Source organism: Camelus dromedarius, chromosome 32, assembly GCF_036321535.1.
Source record: "Camelus dromedarius isolate mCamDro1 chromosome 32, mCamDro1.pat, whole genome shotgun sequence".
Taxonomy (NCBI): Eukaryota; Metazoa; Chordata; class Mammalia; order Artiodactyla; family Camelidae; genus Camelus; species Camelus dromedarius.
This window is the reverse complement of record NC_087467.1, coordinates 17311094-17325294: the sequence shown is the minus strand read 5'-3', so window position 1 is coordinate 17325294 and position 14201 is coordinate 17311094. Positions and strand designations below refer to the sequence as shown.

General features: G+C 41.0%; 1 protein-coding gene and 1 long non-coding RNA gene across 14 annotated transcripts in view; one reads left to right on the top strand and one right to left on the bottom strand.

Annotated features, from left to right (window-relative positions):
* The window catches only part of METTL4 (methyltransferase 4, N6-adenosine), a 427480-nt gene that overhangs the window by 397545 nt on the left and 15734 nt on the right, over positions 1-14201 (top strand). For 6 of the 13 annotated variants that reach the window (XR_010378698.1, XR_010378697.1, XR_010378704.1 and 3 more), the window contains 9 exons: positions 509-1449; positions 3072-3173; positions 5100-6372; positions 8269-9156; positions 10397-10514; positions 11270-11365; positions 12121-12283; positions 12723-12844; positions 14072-14172. The gene's annotated coding sequence lies outside the window, so the exon portion shown is untranslated. The remainder of the gene's footprint in view (positions 1-508; positions 1450-3071; positions 3174-5099; positions 6373-8268; positions 9157-10396; positions 10515-11269; positions 11366-12120; positions 12284-12722; positions 12845-14071; positions 14173-14201) is intronic. The other 7 variants (XR_010378701.1, XR_010378699.1, XR_010378700.1 and 4 more) reach the window with 7 other exon arrangements.
* LOC116148793 (uncharacterized) overlaps positions 12880-14201 on the bottom strand; it is an 80439-nt gene continuing 79117 nt past the window's right edge. Inside the window, exons 4-5 of the long non-coding RNA XR_010378705.1 lie at positions 13459-13553; positions 12880-13063 (exon numbers count right to left, since the gene is read on the bottom strand). This is a non-coding gene — a long non-coding RNA (uncharacterized LOC116148793). The remainder of the gene's footprint in view (positions 13064-13458; positions 13554-14201) is intronic.

Below are 14201 nucleotides of genomic sequence, written 5' to 3'. Positions count from 1 at the left end.
CAGAAAAAAAAAATCAGAATTAAGTGTTAAATCTCAGCATCTAACCTGTGACTTAGGTGCTGAGTCATGCTCCTTCCATAGTATATTTGTGTCGCAGTCTTTAGCTCTGGGAGGTACCTTTGTTTTGGTCATTTTTCACAATAAAACTCCTAAAATGTCCAGACCTTCACATTCAAGTCAAATGGTATCAAGCTCCTGAAATTTTTACCTTTTACTTAAAAAAGGCCTGAAGAAGTCATTTAAAAAAAAAAAGTTTTTAGCAAAATTTACAGACACGGAAATAATGTTCCTCAGGTTACGTTTCTTAAATCCTAAATGAAAGATAATATTCATTAATAGAGCTATGACTGTTGACTCATAAATGTAATCTTTCAGAGCAGTACATCCTCCTGTTAAGCATCTTTAAGTGCTTTGAAACGTATGCTTGTTGAATGACCATATCTTTGAACAGATTGAAAGCACTTGTCAGCATATTTTATCAACAGGTTCCACTGTGTTTTATTGCCAGGACCCAGCTGCTGTTTCACTAAAACCTGCCAGAGGAGCCATCCTGGAGCCTCTTCTCTTGATGCCTTTGTCGCTTTCTCTGAATTACATGACTCTGTCACATACACCGTTCTGCTGTGGACCTGCGGTGTCTGAGGAACTTGATGGTTTCTACAAAGGAGTGTTTCCTTTTTTTGTTTTTTTCCTTCCCCCTCCCCTTTGTTTTCTAAAATGATTGCCAAGCAAGAATAGCTATATTTTAGGAATAAGGGAGAATTAATGAAAAAATTATCATTAACCACATAGGCCAAAGGGGGCTAACATATGAGGGTATGCAAGGTCCCAGCATCGCCTATCATGACTGGTAAGCAATTGGTGTGACTGACAGGGGAAGAGAAAACGCTATGATAGCAAATGGAACTTTCCCCATGGTAAGTTTTCAACTATAAAAATAAGAAAAATTAAGAAAATGCTATATATGTCACTAAAATCTGGATATATTTTACTAAAATTTTGTATCATAAAATAATTGCAGCCTAAGTAAAATGTATGCACGATTCTTCATTCATTCAGTTACCAAATGCCTAAGAATGCCTGGTATGTGTTAGAAATTGTCTTTGACATGGAGTGTTAACAGCCTCTGACCTTACAGAGCTTAGAGCAGAGCTGTATTTGAGACTGTATGTTGATTTCCATGCCTTTGCCAGTATTTAGGTTTCCACAGTTGTATGTCTAAAGACACCTGGAGTCTAAGATTTAAAGGGAACATTGACCTACGTCCAATTTCCCTATGTAACTTTTTTCAATAATATCTTTGTAATCCCCCTCCACATTAAGAGGGGTTTTTCTTTGTATTGTTCATTAGAGTGTTTCTTCTGGATCTAAGAAATTAGAAAAAAGGAATCTGCAGAAAAGAAGGAATAAGAAAAACCCAGTCATCTTTACTCTGGACTTCATATCAAGGTATGCTGATGGTGTGTTTTCATTGACCTCGTTTTAAATTCCCGATCATCAAGGCTGCTGTTAAGACCTTTCTGAGAGAGAAAAGATCTTCCCATCTTCTAGTTCCTTTAGATTAGTTTCTTTATCTAAAAATGAACTTTGAGATCTAGTCTATAAACACCAATGCAGGAAATCTGACAAGAATTTATTCATGTCAGCTTTTTAATTATCTCCTGTGATGAAAGACTCTTTACTTTCCTTTTTTTGAACCTTTCTTTTTAGAGTCTGTGTTTTTCAACAGTGTTCCTGCTGCTGTGGAAATTATTAAGTGATTCTGAGGCAAAAAAAAAAAAAGCTAATAAATAGCGAAAAATGACAATAATACTGCACAGTTATCCGTTAGTCTCTTGACGTTTATTTCGGTTACTCAGCAGAGTGACAGAAGAAATACCTGCCCTCAGTACATCCTGAATCTACTTAGAGGACTGAGGTGTGGGTGTTGTAAGGTTGTAAGACCAGGTGCTCTGTCATGGTAGAGAAGATAATCAGCGCCAATGATGTTGGGTTACTGTGGTCAGGAGGTACCTCACTGAAGGCATGGAATGTAACCTGACCTTTAAGGGCTGGATAAGATTAAAGCTGCTAGATCTGTGAGGACAATCCAGTTAGGGTAGAAACAGGGGAGTGAGAGAGCACAGGAAGGATGGTCTGGCATATGATGGAGGGGCAGAGACTGGCGAGTAGTTTGCAGACATCAGTTCATAGGTGCTACTGAACACCTTCAGATGATAGAGAGCTGGTGAGAGCTGCTGAAAACCGGATGGAGGATGAGTGAAGGTGACTCTAGGTCTATAAGACAAATTAGTGCAGAGCCGCACAAACGGCTGGGTTGCAGTTAATAAATCTGGGGGGGGGGCTGCTGGGAGGTTTCACAGGCAGCACGAAGGAAACAAAATGGATGCGATGACTGCTTTGGTAAAGAATGAGATTTGTGACTTGAGCTGACTTGGTCAACTGAGCACATCCAGTGAGTCTACTCAGTCAATTGGACGGAAATAGAAAAGCTGCAGCGAACCATTACTTCCTCTTAGCAGGATTTTAAAAATGGAATAATAGGAATAACATCACGGGACAAGAATCACGCTAACGAACATCTCTTTAGCCCCTTCCTGTTTTCTTTACACGTTAGTTTCTTTACCACTTGCTTCTTAACACAATAAGGAGGAAGTGATAAGCTCTGCTAACATTAACATCATTTTTCTGACCTTAAACTGAATGTTGTATTAGAACTGTCTGTGGAGTCAGTACAATGAGGCAGGTAGATGAATGACTCTTAGTGTTATTGCTAAATGGCAGACACCCTGGTTGTAAAAAGTCATTAATTATCCATTCTAGGGACTGTACTGACATTGTCTTCAAATGAGCCACTCGTATTTTAATTAATATGCAAAATGGTTTCTGACATTTGGTAAAAGCTCTGTTTAACTCAGCCAGGTGGGGAAATACCTGGTCTCATTCAATCAACATTTTAAATCATACGTTAAGTGATGAAGACTCAAATGAGGCTTTAAACGGCTGTCATTTTACTTCAATCCCAACATTTATTTGAAAACTCATCATATACTGTTAATTGTCTTGCCCAGGTGATGAGAAGAGAACACATCTTCCAAACTGTGTAGCCAAGTCGTGTGGACGGCTGACGCGGGCGCGCTAGGCGACGCTGCCTTTCTGTGTAGAACTGTGAAGTAAGCAGTGTTCAGTTTTGAAAAGTTGAGCAACATTTTGGTGTTCGAGTTGCCTCCGAAAAACAGTTTTGACGTATTGCATATGATGTAACTGATAGCATTTTAAGTGAGGGAAGGAGTCATGTATAAACCTCTTAGAAAGTAAGCCCACAGTAAATTGTAGATTAAATTGTGAATGATGAAAACAGTTATGACAGGCTTTTTAATATTGTAGAAGTTTCATCTGTTTAGGGAAAAAAATCACTGTTTTACTGAAAACTTAAACAAGGAAACACTTCAATTGCAGAAATACTGGAAGACAATTTTCAATGATTGTTAATAAAATTTTTTTGTTTTTTATCATTCTTCCTTATTAAACTCTGATATATTAAAAATATCCACACATTACCAATCCCCACTTATAAAATGAATGTTTACCTTTTATCAGGATAAAAGCCATTTTATATGGTCTAAATATTAAACTTTATAATGTACTTTAATAACGATAAACACTCCTAGTGTATTTACTGTGTGTTGTGTACTTTACGTGCATTCTTTTGTTCCATCTTTACTGTACCCTACCCGAGAGGTAGGTACCGTCATTATCTCTACTTTATAGATGAGGAAATTAATGTTGACAGAAACTAAGAAAACTGCCAGAGAACACACACAACTGGAGAAGCAGAAGCAGGAGGCAGCTTCCCTAGTGTGACTCTGGAGCTAACGCACTTCACATTCTGAACGGTCCCCCTCGTGCTAGTGGTACTTTTCTCAAATTCACATTCTACACTAATAAAGGAGTTGCCCTCAAAATTCCCTTTTAACCTTTTCCGCACTGATAAGTACCATTCAACTTTTCTGATTCTTTTTTAATTGAAGAGCATAATTGATCGGCAAAGCCTTAAAGACACAACTAATGTGGCCAAAGAGACAGAACAGTTGAGAATAGGAGGTGAGTTTCTGGAAAGCAATGTCATCCCCCCAAATTATTGGCTCTTTTAAATACAGAAGATTTCTTGGGCCACCCTACATTCCTGTCCTTTGACTTTTTTATGACATCTCCCAGTAAGTGTTAAAGTTAAGACAGGGCCATTGCATGGATCTAAAGATTATTCTATTTAGGGGAAAGAGCAGAGGTGCCTGAAGGCAAATGTAAAGTGTGTGTGTGTGTGTGTGTGTGTGTGTGTGTGTGTGTTGTGGTGATAGGTGTCTTCTAAGTGTTAGGAAGAGGTTGTGCAGAATTTTGCAGACCATAGCTATTAACTTCTCCACCCATTCTTCAAACGCTCTCACTTCTTTTCATTCTGACTTTAAATTTTCTTCCTTTGTGTGAGCCAGTGCATTATGGATTCTGACTCTAAGGCTTTTAAAACCTGCTATTTATGAACATGCAGTCCCAAAAGAAAGTATGTATTTCAGAGTCAGTTGCAACATTTAAAATAGCAAAGGAAAATGTACAATTTATTATTTTTTTTTAGTGACTTCTGAAACGAAATGACCTTTAGAGCAAATTTAATTCAGAGCCCCATTGCTAAACTAGAATGAAGAATGATTTTTTTGGTCATGCTCCCATGGAATTGGAATCTTCTCAGGTGAATCATTTTACAAAACAAATCCACGAGTAATGAGGAATTACTCTGTATTATGGTATTCAAAACAAAATAAAACAAAACATAGCTGCCCCAGAGGTATAAATAGAAATACAGGTATGCACCTCTCTATTTGTATTTAAGTTACATGGCCAAATTTTAGGGATTGAAATGTCCTTGGCTTTTTTTTCAAACAAACAAGTAAACATATTGATTGTGTATATAGATTTCCAACAATAAGCAGAAAACTATGGTAGTAAAAAATTAAATCAACTAGGCTTTTCTCTCTTTTCTCTGAATTCACTCCTCTTTTCTCCTGGAATGTTATCATAGAATTAAATTTGATTTTTCCTTCTAGAGAAGTCAGAAAATAAGATCATAGCAAAGAAGAAATTGTCTCAGCCCAGGACTAGCATAACAGACACGAGTGTGCTCTAGGAGAAGTGATCGGCTGTAATCCATCTGGAAGGGCGAGGGCGTTATGGAAAGGCCTTCTGTCTTCTTGCAAAGCTGGTGAACGTGAGGGCTTTAAAGTTTTCTGCAGAGGTGGAATTAGACGGGACAAGGGCTTTGTCTATGCGTTTTTGGTGCATGGCATTCAGTGAAGATTTATATGGCTGGAGAAAACTGGCATCTGTGCTCCTTTTGGCTATTTGAGTGCGTTTTGTGCCCCAGTGAGGGGAGCTCGTGAGGCGAAAAGCTGGAGGGACTGTTCCGGGAGTCAGTGCTCCCCTGGGAGCCAGATGCCCACGAGCACGGACTTGACTCCACCCACTTCCAGCTGGAACCTCGAGCCGCTCTGCCGACTCAAGGCTGCCCTCTTCTGGAGGGTCTGGAGACAAGCCCCATGTGGGGCTGTGTGGCTGTAGGGAGTTTCTCAGGCAGGGTCAGCATCCAGGAGAATCTGCGCAGGAAAGCTGGACAGCATGCCTGTTACCTTCACTGACAGGCTAAACGGACAGGCTGTGAGCACGTGTGAGGCCCCGGGGGGTCCTCCAGAGGTGCATGAGGATTCCACATCAGCTGGTGTCCCTGGGACAGAAAAGTCAATGTGCTAATTTTAATGTAAACTAATTGGAATAACTTACTCCACTGTGCGCTCCAGGGACGTTTGTGACACCTGGACGCCATAGATACGGACGTTACAAAGTAAAATTTTATTTTTATTTATTATTGGCATTTCCCATTATCATTGTCTGTTTTCCAAATGCATGGTTTTTGCTGGTTACATACTGTGCAGTTGTATGGGTGTATAATTCTCTTAATCTTGGTTATTAGATTTGATTTTTATTTCACTGTTTCCAGTTATATATTTTATGATAGTCATATATTTTGATTTAAAGTGCTTTTCTGTATACATCTATGTTATTTAACTCTTAATATCATCCTACCAAATACAGACATTTTTTCCCCTCTGGCAAAACTGTCCAGACTTCCTGACGTCTCACAGACTGGATGGCAGCGTTGACACCTGACCTGTCTGTGGGCTCTGACTCAGGGGACTGCCTACTTCCCTGACCACATGCCTTCTCGTAGGGGGATGAACTAAAAGTGCATCATTATAAACGTAAGGAAACCACGATGGACATCTTCAAGCTCAGACAAATGAGGGGTCTAAAGCTACAGGAGAGGTAACACTCCTCAGGGTGTGGGAACTCAGCTGAAAACACACACACACTCCCACACACAATCCCGAAATACAGCTTTCCTGTGAGGACCTCGTCTTAAGCAACAGGCTTGAAGTGTATACTTAATTTCGACTATTAAGTTAACATAAAGAAATCGGCAGTTTAATGACATTATTTTCCTCCCACTTTATAATTGGTAGAGTTTAGGATTGTAGAATCTTCTGAAGTGCTTGAAAATGCGTTTCCTGTGTTTTACGAATTACTATGTAATAAACATTTTTATAATTAGGTCCCCCCAAATTGTTCTGCAAATCAAGTTGTGTATTTTTTTTTTATTGTAGAAACAGTTACATAACAAAAATTAGTTACATCATTCTTTTCATGTTCAGGCTTAGGAATATTAGCTCAAGATGCAGTTGTGGCAGTCGTTTTATCTCAAACGTCTAGTGGTGTCTTCTCCCTCCAGAACCGATACATGATGTCTGTTATGCTTTTATAGACACTTACGCTCAAATCTTTATTTTTTAAATAGATACAACACAAGTCTTTAAGCAGTAAGAATAAAATTTGGTTCAGCTTCACATGATTTGTAAAGGCTTTTGGTGCTTTAAATTTTGTTGAGACTTGTTTTAGGGCCTGCGTATGGTCTAACTGGACTATTTTACTCAAGAAGACTGGGTGTTCTGTAGCTGTTGAGTTTAGTGCATTGTACACGGCAATTATGGGAAGCTGGCTGATGTGCTGTTCCAGTCTTGTATGTACTCACTGACTGTGTGGTTCCCCGTTCTGTCACTGAGAGAGAGTTGTTCAAGTCCCCAGCCATCACTGTGGTTTTTGTGTGTCCTCTTTCAGTCCTGCCAGTGTTTGTTTTGATGTATTTTGAAGCTCTGTTTTTAATGGGAAAACATTTATGATTGTTACATCTTCTTGATGATGTGACCTCTCTACCATGATGAGGAATCTCTGCATTTCTTTATTGTCTGTAATACACTAATATATCACACTAATTTCTTATCCATAGTGCTTACATGGAAGATCCTCTCCTGCCCTTTTATTTTCAGATTGTCAGTGCCTTATATTTAAAGTGTTTTTATTTTAAACAGTGTATAGTTGAATGTTTTATAGCTAGTCTGAAAACTCTGCCCTTAAATTGAAGCATTTAATCCATTAATATTTAATGTAACTACTTATATATCTCATTTCTCATTGGTTTTGCTTGTTTGTTTGTCTTTTCACATTTTCTTTTACTTTACTGAACTTTTAGCTACACCACTCTTGTTATTTTTTGGTGGTTGTCAGAGATCACGACATGTATCTCTATAGCTTATCTGCAAATAGTATTAGTTGAGCAACGTAGCAGACTTCACAACAATATAATTCTTTTCACTCTCTCCCTTCCTTTGTGCCCTTATTTTTATGTTTCACTTCTAGCTCTGTCATAAACCCCACAATGTATTAACATTGGTTTGCATGATCAGGAGTTTTTTTAAAGAAATTCAAGTGATAGATACTTTAAAAAAAATGTTTTCTACATTCAGCTACTCTGCCCCAGAGAACCAAGGATCTCATAACGCAGCAGCTGTTCACTCTGCCTGGACCTCGTACTTCCCTCTGGGGGTGGGACTCTGACTTTACCACTTTAAAAAAGCTCCTTCGGAGTTTCTGTTGTGTGCCCAGAATGAACAACGATGGACTTTTAAGGGTACCACCCTTGCTCTCTGAGTTTCCAGCAATCATTAGCAAATTGTTCCCACAATAGTTTTCTAAAACTTTGTTTCACTTATTCTCATAGTAAAAATAAGTACTAATGATGAAGGAAATGGTTCTGAACACATGGTGATGCTTACCTTATGGAAACCTACAACTTCATTATCTCCTGCCCTCCTTTTTTTCCTACAGATCCGGTGAGCCCTGCCTTCAGGTTGGAGAGGCAACCCTAACCAGAGAAGGCAGCGTGTCAGGAGGTTCAGCAAAGACACCCTTTAAGACTAGTGGGAGTTGGAGTCGCTGCGATCGGTCAGGCAGGGCGGATGTGCTCTTGCAGGTGTTTGAACTGACCCTGAGTATCAAGATTCTCAAATTCAAAATCCTCTCAAACTCAAGTATTTAGTCCCACAGGTATGCAGGCAGACTGCATGTCCTCTAAGCAGCATCCTGAATCCCTGCTTAGAAATGGAACCCGGACTTGACGTCCAGCCTTCCTGATAGCCTAGTCCTTCCACCAAGAATGTAACCACCTCCTGAGGGAATAAGGCTGGATTCTCAGCCTCCCCCTTCCCAGTCCTGACCCCTCAGGCCTTAGGGTGCGGAAGGCCTGCCGGCACCGGGCAGCGTGCCTGTGGACCAGAATGGCTGCCTGACTCACAGAATCACCATTACACCCCTTCCCTCGCTGTGTTCTGCCTGCTGGCTCGCCTGTCTACAGGGTAACGCTCTCTAGGACCAGGTGTGCGCTTGGCCAGTTCTTTGAATGCTGTGAACTACTGCATCGCGAACTTGAGTGTACAGGCAAATCCAGTGGGCATTATGTTTGTTAAAATGCAGATGTAATTCTGTCCGGCCTGCGGGGGGGCGGGGGCAGGGGATGAGATTGCTGCGTGTCTGACATGCACTCGGTTAACAACTGTGCTGCTTGTCCATGGACCAGACCAGTAACGGTAGCACGTTAGACGGTCCGATTGTCCTCTGCAGCCGAACACCTAGCACCCACCTCAGATGCCTCCGCCCTCCCAACCTCTTGGAGATGTGGAGCTCAGTACCCGGCCTCACGGCAGCGACAGAACCGAGGTATCCATGAATGCACTGCTTTATCTCATTGTTGCAAATGCCTACTGCATTTGGCAGGAATTGACCAAATTACTATTCTTTTCATTTGGCTGAGAAAATTTTTCTGCAAGATAGGAATGACAACAGTCACCTTATTTATCCTTTCTTCCTACCAGTAGGAACCTCCAAACTGCCAGACTCTCAGGAGCTGGCTGTAACCCTCCTGCCCTCTGCGATGGGATTGGTGACAAGAACTGGGAGTTCCCTTCTTGTCCTGCTGCTTTTTGCATTTGTAAAAATCATAGTGAGGCATTTCTCCATCTTAAGCACCTCACACCACCTGCACTCAGATAAAGAAATTGCCACTTGCACAGAAGAGAAGCCCAGTACTCTCCCTGTAGTTGCAAACAAGTGTTGGATAAATGGACCACTGTGTGGGGCCACGGGTCAAGGGATGTCCGTGCCCTTTTAGACCATCCGGGTCCACACATCTGCAGCTAAGGAACACTGTGTTTGCCTGCTCCCCGTGCACTGGTCACTTCGAAATCCCAGGCATTGTAAAAAGAACAATAGCTTGTGGGTTTGCCTCCACACTGACTATTTTTTAGCTTTAGAAAAAATACTCCAAGTAAAAATTGTATTTCTGCTTTTATTCATGTTTAGTTCAAAATAGGTAAAAATGCTATTAACCATTTTCTCCATACTGACCTTGACTGAAGTCTTCCTCCTAGCGTTAACCTTACTGCTCAGACTAGTTTAAATATTTAATGACATAAAGACTTCTTGTTCTGTTACCTCCTGCAGACATACGTATTTACATCTGAGTGCTCGTCTACATCTGCTGACGTTTCAGATGTCCCAGAACTTCAGTACTTCATAGGCATCCTTAACTATATTGACAAAACTCTAGCTAGTGATATTTATTTATGGGTTTTTTAAAAATTGAAGTATAGTCTGTTACAATGTGTCAATTTCTGGTGTACCATGTAATGTTTCAGTCATACATATACATACATTTGTTTTCATATTCTTTTTCCTTAGAGGTTACTACAAGGTTTTGAATATAGTTCCCTGTGCTATACAGTAGAAATTTGTTTTTATATATTTTATATATAGTTGTTTGTATTTGCAAATCTCAGACTCCCAATTTATCCCTTTCCTGCCCATTCCCCCCGGTAATCATAAGTTTGTTTACTATGTCTGTGAGTCTGTTTCTGTTTTGTAGATGAGTTCATTAGTGTCTTCTTTTTTCCTTTTTTAGATTCGACATACAAGTGATATCATATGGTACCTTTCTTTCTCTTTCTGGCTTACTTCACCTAGAATGATGATCTCTAGGTCCCTCCATGTTGCGGCAAGTGGCTTTATTCTTTTTACGGGTGAGTAGTATTCCATTGTATAAATATACCACCTCTTCTTTATCCAGTCATCTGTCGATGGGCATTTAGGTTGCTTCCATGTCTTGGCTATTGTAAATAGTGCTGCTATGAACATTGAGGTGCATGTATCTTTTCGAATTAGAGTTCCCTCCAGATATATGTCCAGGAGTGGGATTGCTGGCTCATGTGGTAAACCTAGTTTTGGCTTTTTGAGGCATCTCCACACTGTTTTCCACAGTGGCTGTACCAAACTACATTCCCACCAACAGCATAGGAGGGTTCCCTTTTCTCCACAGTCTCTCCAGCATTTGTCATTCATGGGCTTTTGAATGATGGCCATTCTGACTGGTGTGGGGTGATAATCTCATTGTAGTTTTGATTTGTATTTCTTGGGTAATTAGTGATATTGAGCATTTTTTCAGGTGCCTATTGGGAATTTATATGGAGAACTGCTTGTTTAGTTCTTCTGCCCATTTTTGAATTGGGTTGTTTTTTTCTTAAGTTGTATGAGCTGTTTATATATTCTGGAAATTAAGCCCTTGTCAGTTGCATCATTTGCAAATATTTTCTCCCATTCTGTAGGTTGTTGTTTTGTTTTGCTTATGGTTTCTTTTGCTGTGCAAAAGCTTATAAGTTTAATTAGGTTCCATTTGTTTATTTTTGCTTTTATTTCTGTTGCCTGGGTAGACTGACTGCTGTAGGAGAACACTGCTAAGATTTATGTCAGAAAATGTTTTGCCTATGTTTTCTTCTAGGAGGTGTATAGTGTCTTGTCTTATGTTTAAGTCTTTCCTGGCTAATAGTATTTGCGTTCCTCTCCTACCTGATGGCCACCCTTCATCTCTGAGCAGGTATTTAAAATTAGGTAGCAGAGGTCAGACAGAGCCTATCTGTACTTTAGACTTATGAATCCAAACCACTTAGTCTACATAAATCACTTACTTACTCATTAAGCATTTATTGTGGCCATTTTGTCAGTCATGTGCCGGGGCTGAAGTAGATGAAGAGGGGGCACCAAATAAGGACATTTCATTCTGGACTCTGGTGCACTCACAATCTATCACTAAAATTAACAGACCAGTAACAGCCTGGTATAAAGTTTAAGTCTTTAGCTTTTCTTGGCTGTTCTTTTTTATTTTGCTAACACCCATTTTCCTCATAGTATATATCAGTTTCATTTTACCATATTTTTCAGCTTTATTGTGGTACAATTGATAAATAAAATTATAATTTTACATGTACAACGGGGGTGATCATTTGAACACTACAGACACAGTTCCTAGTTCAGATTTTTCTTTAAATATCAGTGAAGTGTGCAGCTTCCTCACTCACACATACACAGTGACAGCTTTCAATATAAAAATCATTATCTCAAGATAGCCTATAGGATATTTATGCAAATATTTTATCTAACTTCTATCTGGCATGGATTCAACTTGCAGTTTAATTCTGTAGTCTATGCACAGCCACATCAAACAGGGAAGAAAGGAATGTCTGTAGGGGGTTGGGCAGTTTGAAATTACTCACACGTGTGTTTTAAATAGGATAAGGTGAAGAGATATGTTCACGGAAGGCCTTTTTCATGGAAAATTGATTCATTTTCCAGGTAACGCTGCATCCAGGAGTCCCCACCCCCCTTTAGAAGCACCGCAGCATTGCCGAGAGGCCGCAGAGGGTGGGTGAAGCGTCCACCTTGGACTCCTGTGCATCCTGGCCGGGGCTGAGCTCTGGGGCCTCATTACACTTGGACAGTAGGTGTAACTCACCAGGTTTGTGTTCGGATGAGGATGTTGAGCTGAGTAAGAGTCTAGGAAGGCTTCCTAGAATGCTGCAAAGTGCTCAGAGTCAGGATCTCTTAAAGCTCAGGGAATGGGCATCTAACTGGTCGTGCAAGGGCCACGCTGCCCTGGTCCTCAGGGTGCTTGGAGGGTGGGTGGAGTCTGACTTGCGGACTGTGAGCGAGGACCCAGACTCCCCGCCCCACTTGTCAGCCTCTCACGCAGACGCCCCTGCCTCCCAGCAGTCCCTGCTGCCCGAGGGTGTCCCTGCCCCTCCACTCCCTCGCCTTTGTGTCTCGATCCTTATCACCCCGAGTTTTATTTCAGCCTCCAGTTTTGCTCGTTTTTTAGTTAGCCTGTAGTTCACTAACTAATGCAGCTGTTTTCTAACTCACAATTTTTACACTCATCACCCTGTATTTAATCACAGCCCCCATCAAATGGAAGAGGAATCAAAAGCGAATTGGTAGAAAAGGAGGCCTTTGCCAGGAGGAGCAAAATCCTCTCCAGGGCTGGCCCCAGCTTCCCACCCGTTCCCAGGGCGTCTGCAAGGTAACCTGGGGGGCTGACTCAGGGCCACTCCCTTTCCAGGGCTGTCCTGCCTCTGCCCAGTCACAGAACCCTCCATCCCCTGGTCTGGGCTGAGGTCAGGTGAGCGCAGTAAAGGCTCCTGCTCGCTCCACGGTCTTCACTTCGTACTCAGCTGCTGAGGGTAGGGAAAACTTTCCCTCCCTGCCTCCCTCTCTTCATTGCTTTCTCTGAAATTCTCATCTAAAAAAAAATAATCAAAACCAAATTAAGTAACTTCGCATCACAAGGCACTGAAACACATACCTAAGGGGAAGGAAGCTAGCTGTGAAGCTGCACCGGCCGGGGCTGTGCAGGCAGACGCTTTAAATGCCGCTTTGTCCTGGCACAAGGAAGTGAAGCCCCCAGGTGTAAAGACAGGCTTCCCTTTCTCTCCCCCGCCTCCCTGCTCCCCATCCAGACCTGCGGAAAGGAAAAAGAATGGCCAGAGGTAGGTAAGACAGGCGGTTAGCACTGTAATACAGGGCTTTCTGGAATCATAGGCTTCTCAAGAAAAATACCGCTGGTGAGATTTTTCTCCAGGAGGGGGCGGGGGAGCGGGAGGAGCGCGGCCTGTGCCAGGGCCCTGGCGTCCTTACCTGCCCCTGATGCTCAGAAGTGGGCAGCATCCAAAAAGCAGAAAGGAGAGCCCAGCGTGTATTACCGGCATCGTGATGTACCACATTTTCAGGAACTAAATGAAACCATTTGAGAAATGCAGTTTTCAAAACAAGACTATTAAAATGGAAGAAAATACTCTAATTTGGGGCTTATGAGTGAGTGCTAAGGCTAACTGGCAGTAGCACTTATATTACAGTTCTGTGGTGTACTTTTAATCTACACAAGAACCAGTGAAAATAATTGATGTCAGAAATTGAATCCACATTCATATTTTAAAAGTCAGACACAATCATGCATATCTGAAATTAACCAGACAAAATTTGAGGTAGGATGAGGTGAATGTTGGAAAAACTTTTACTCAAAAACTGTAAAATACTTTATATATATAGTATTTATATTTGTGTTTATTTACACATATATACTTTATATATAAACAAACCCAAAACAAACCTTAAGATACCAAACCACTATCATATTGATACAGAGGCATATGTTTGTTTATTTGTCTAAGTAAGAAGATGACTTTTTTTTAACCTGGCTGAATGAAATCTTTAAGCCCAGAGAGTTAATAACAGTGCAATACATTCGTAGTACCTGTTGCCATGGATACAATCATTGTTCCTGATGGGAAACTATAAAAATGGCCCAATCATGCTGAGAGACTGTCACTGTCCAGCACCTATAAAGTGTTTGTAAGTATAATATGATTGTGCTATCCATG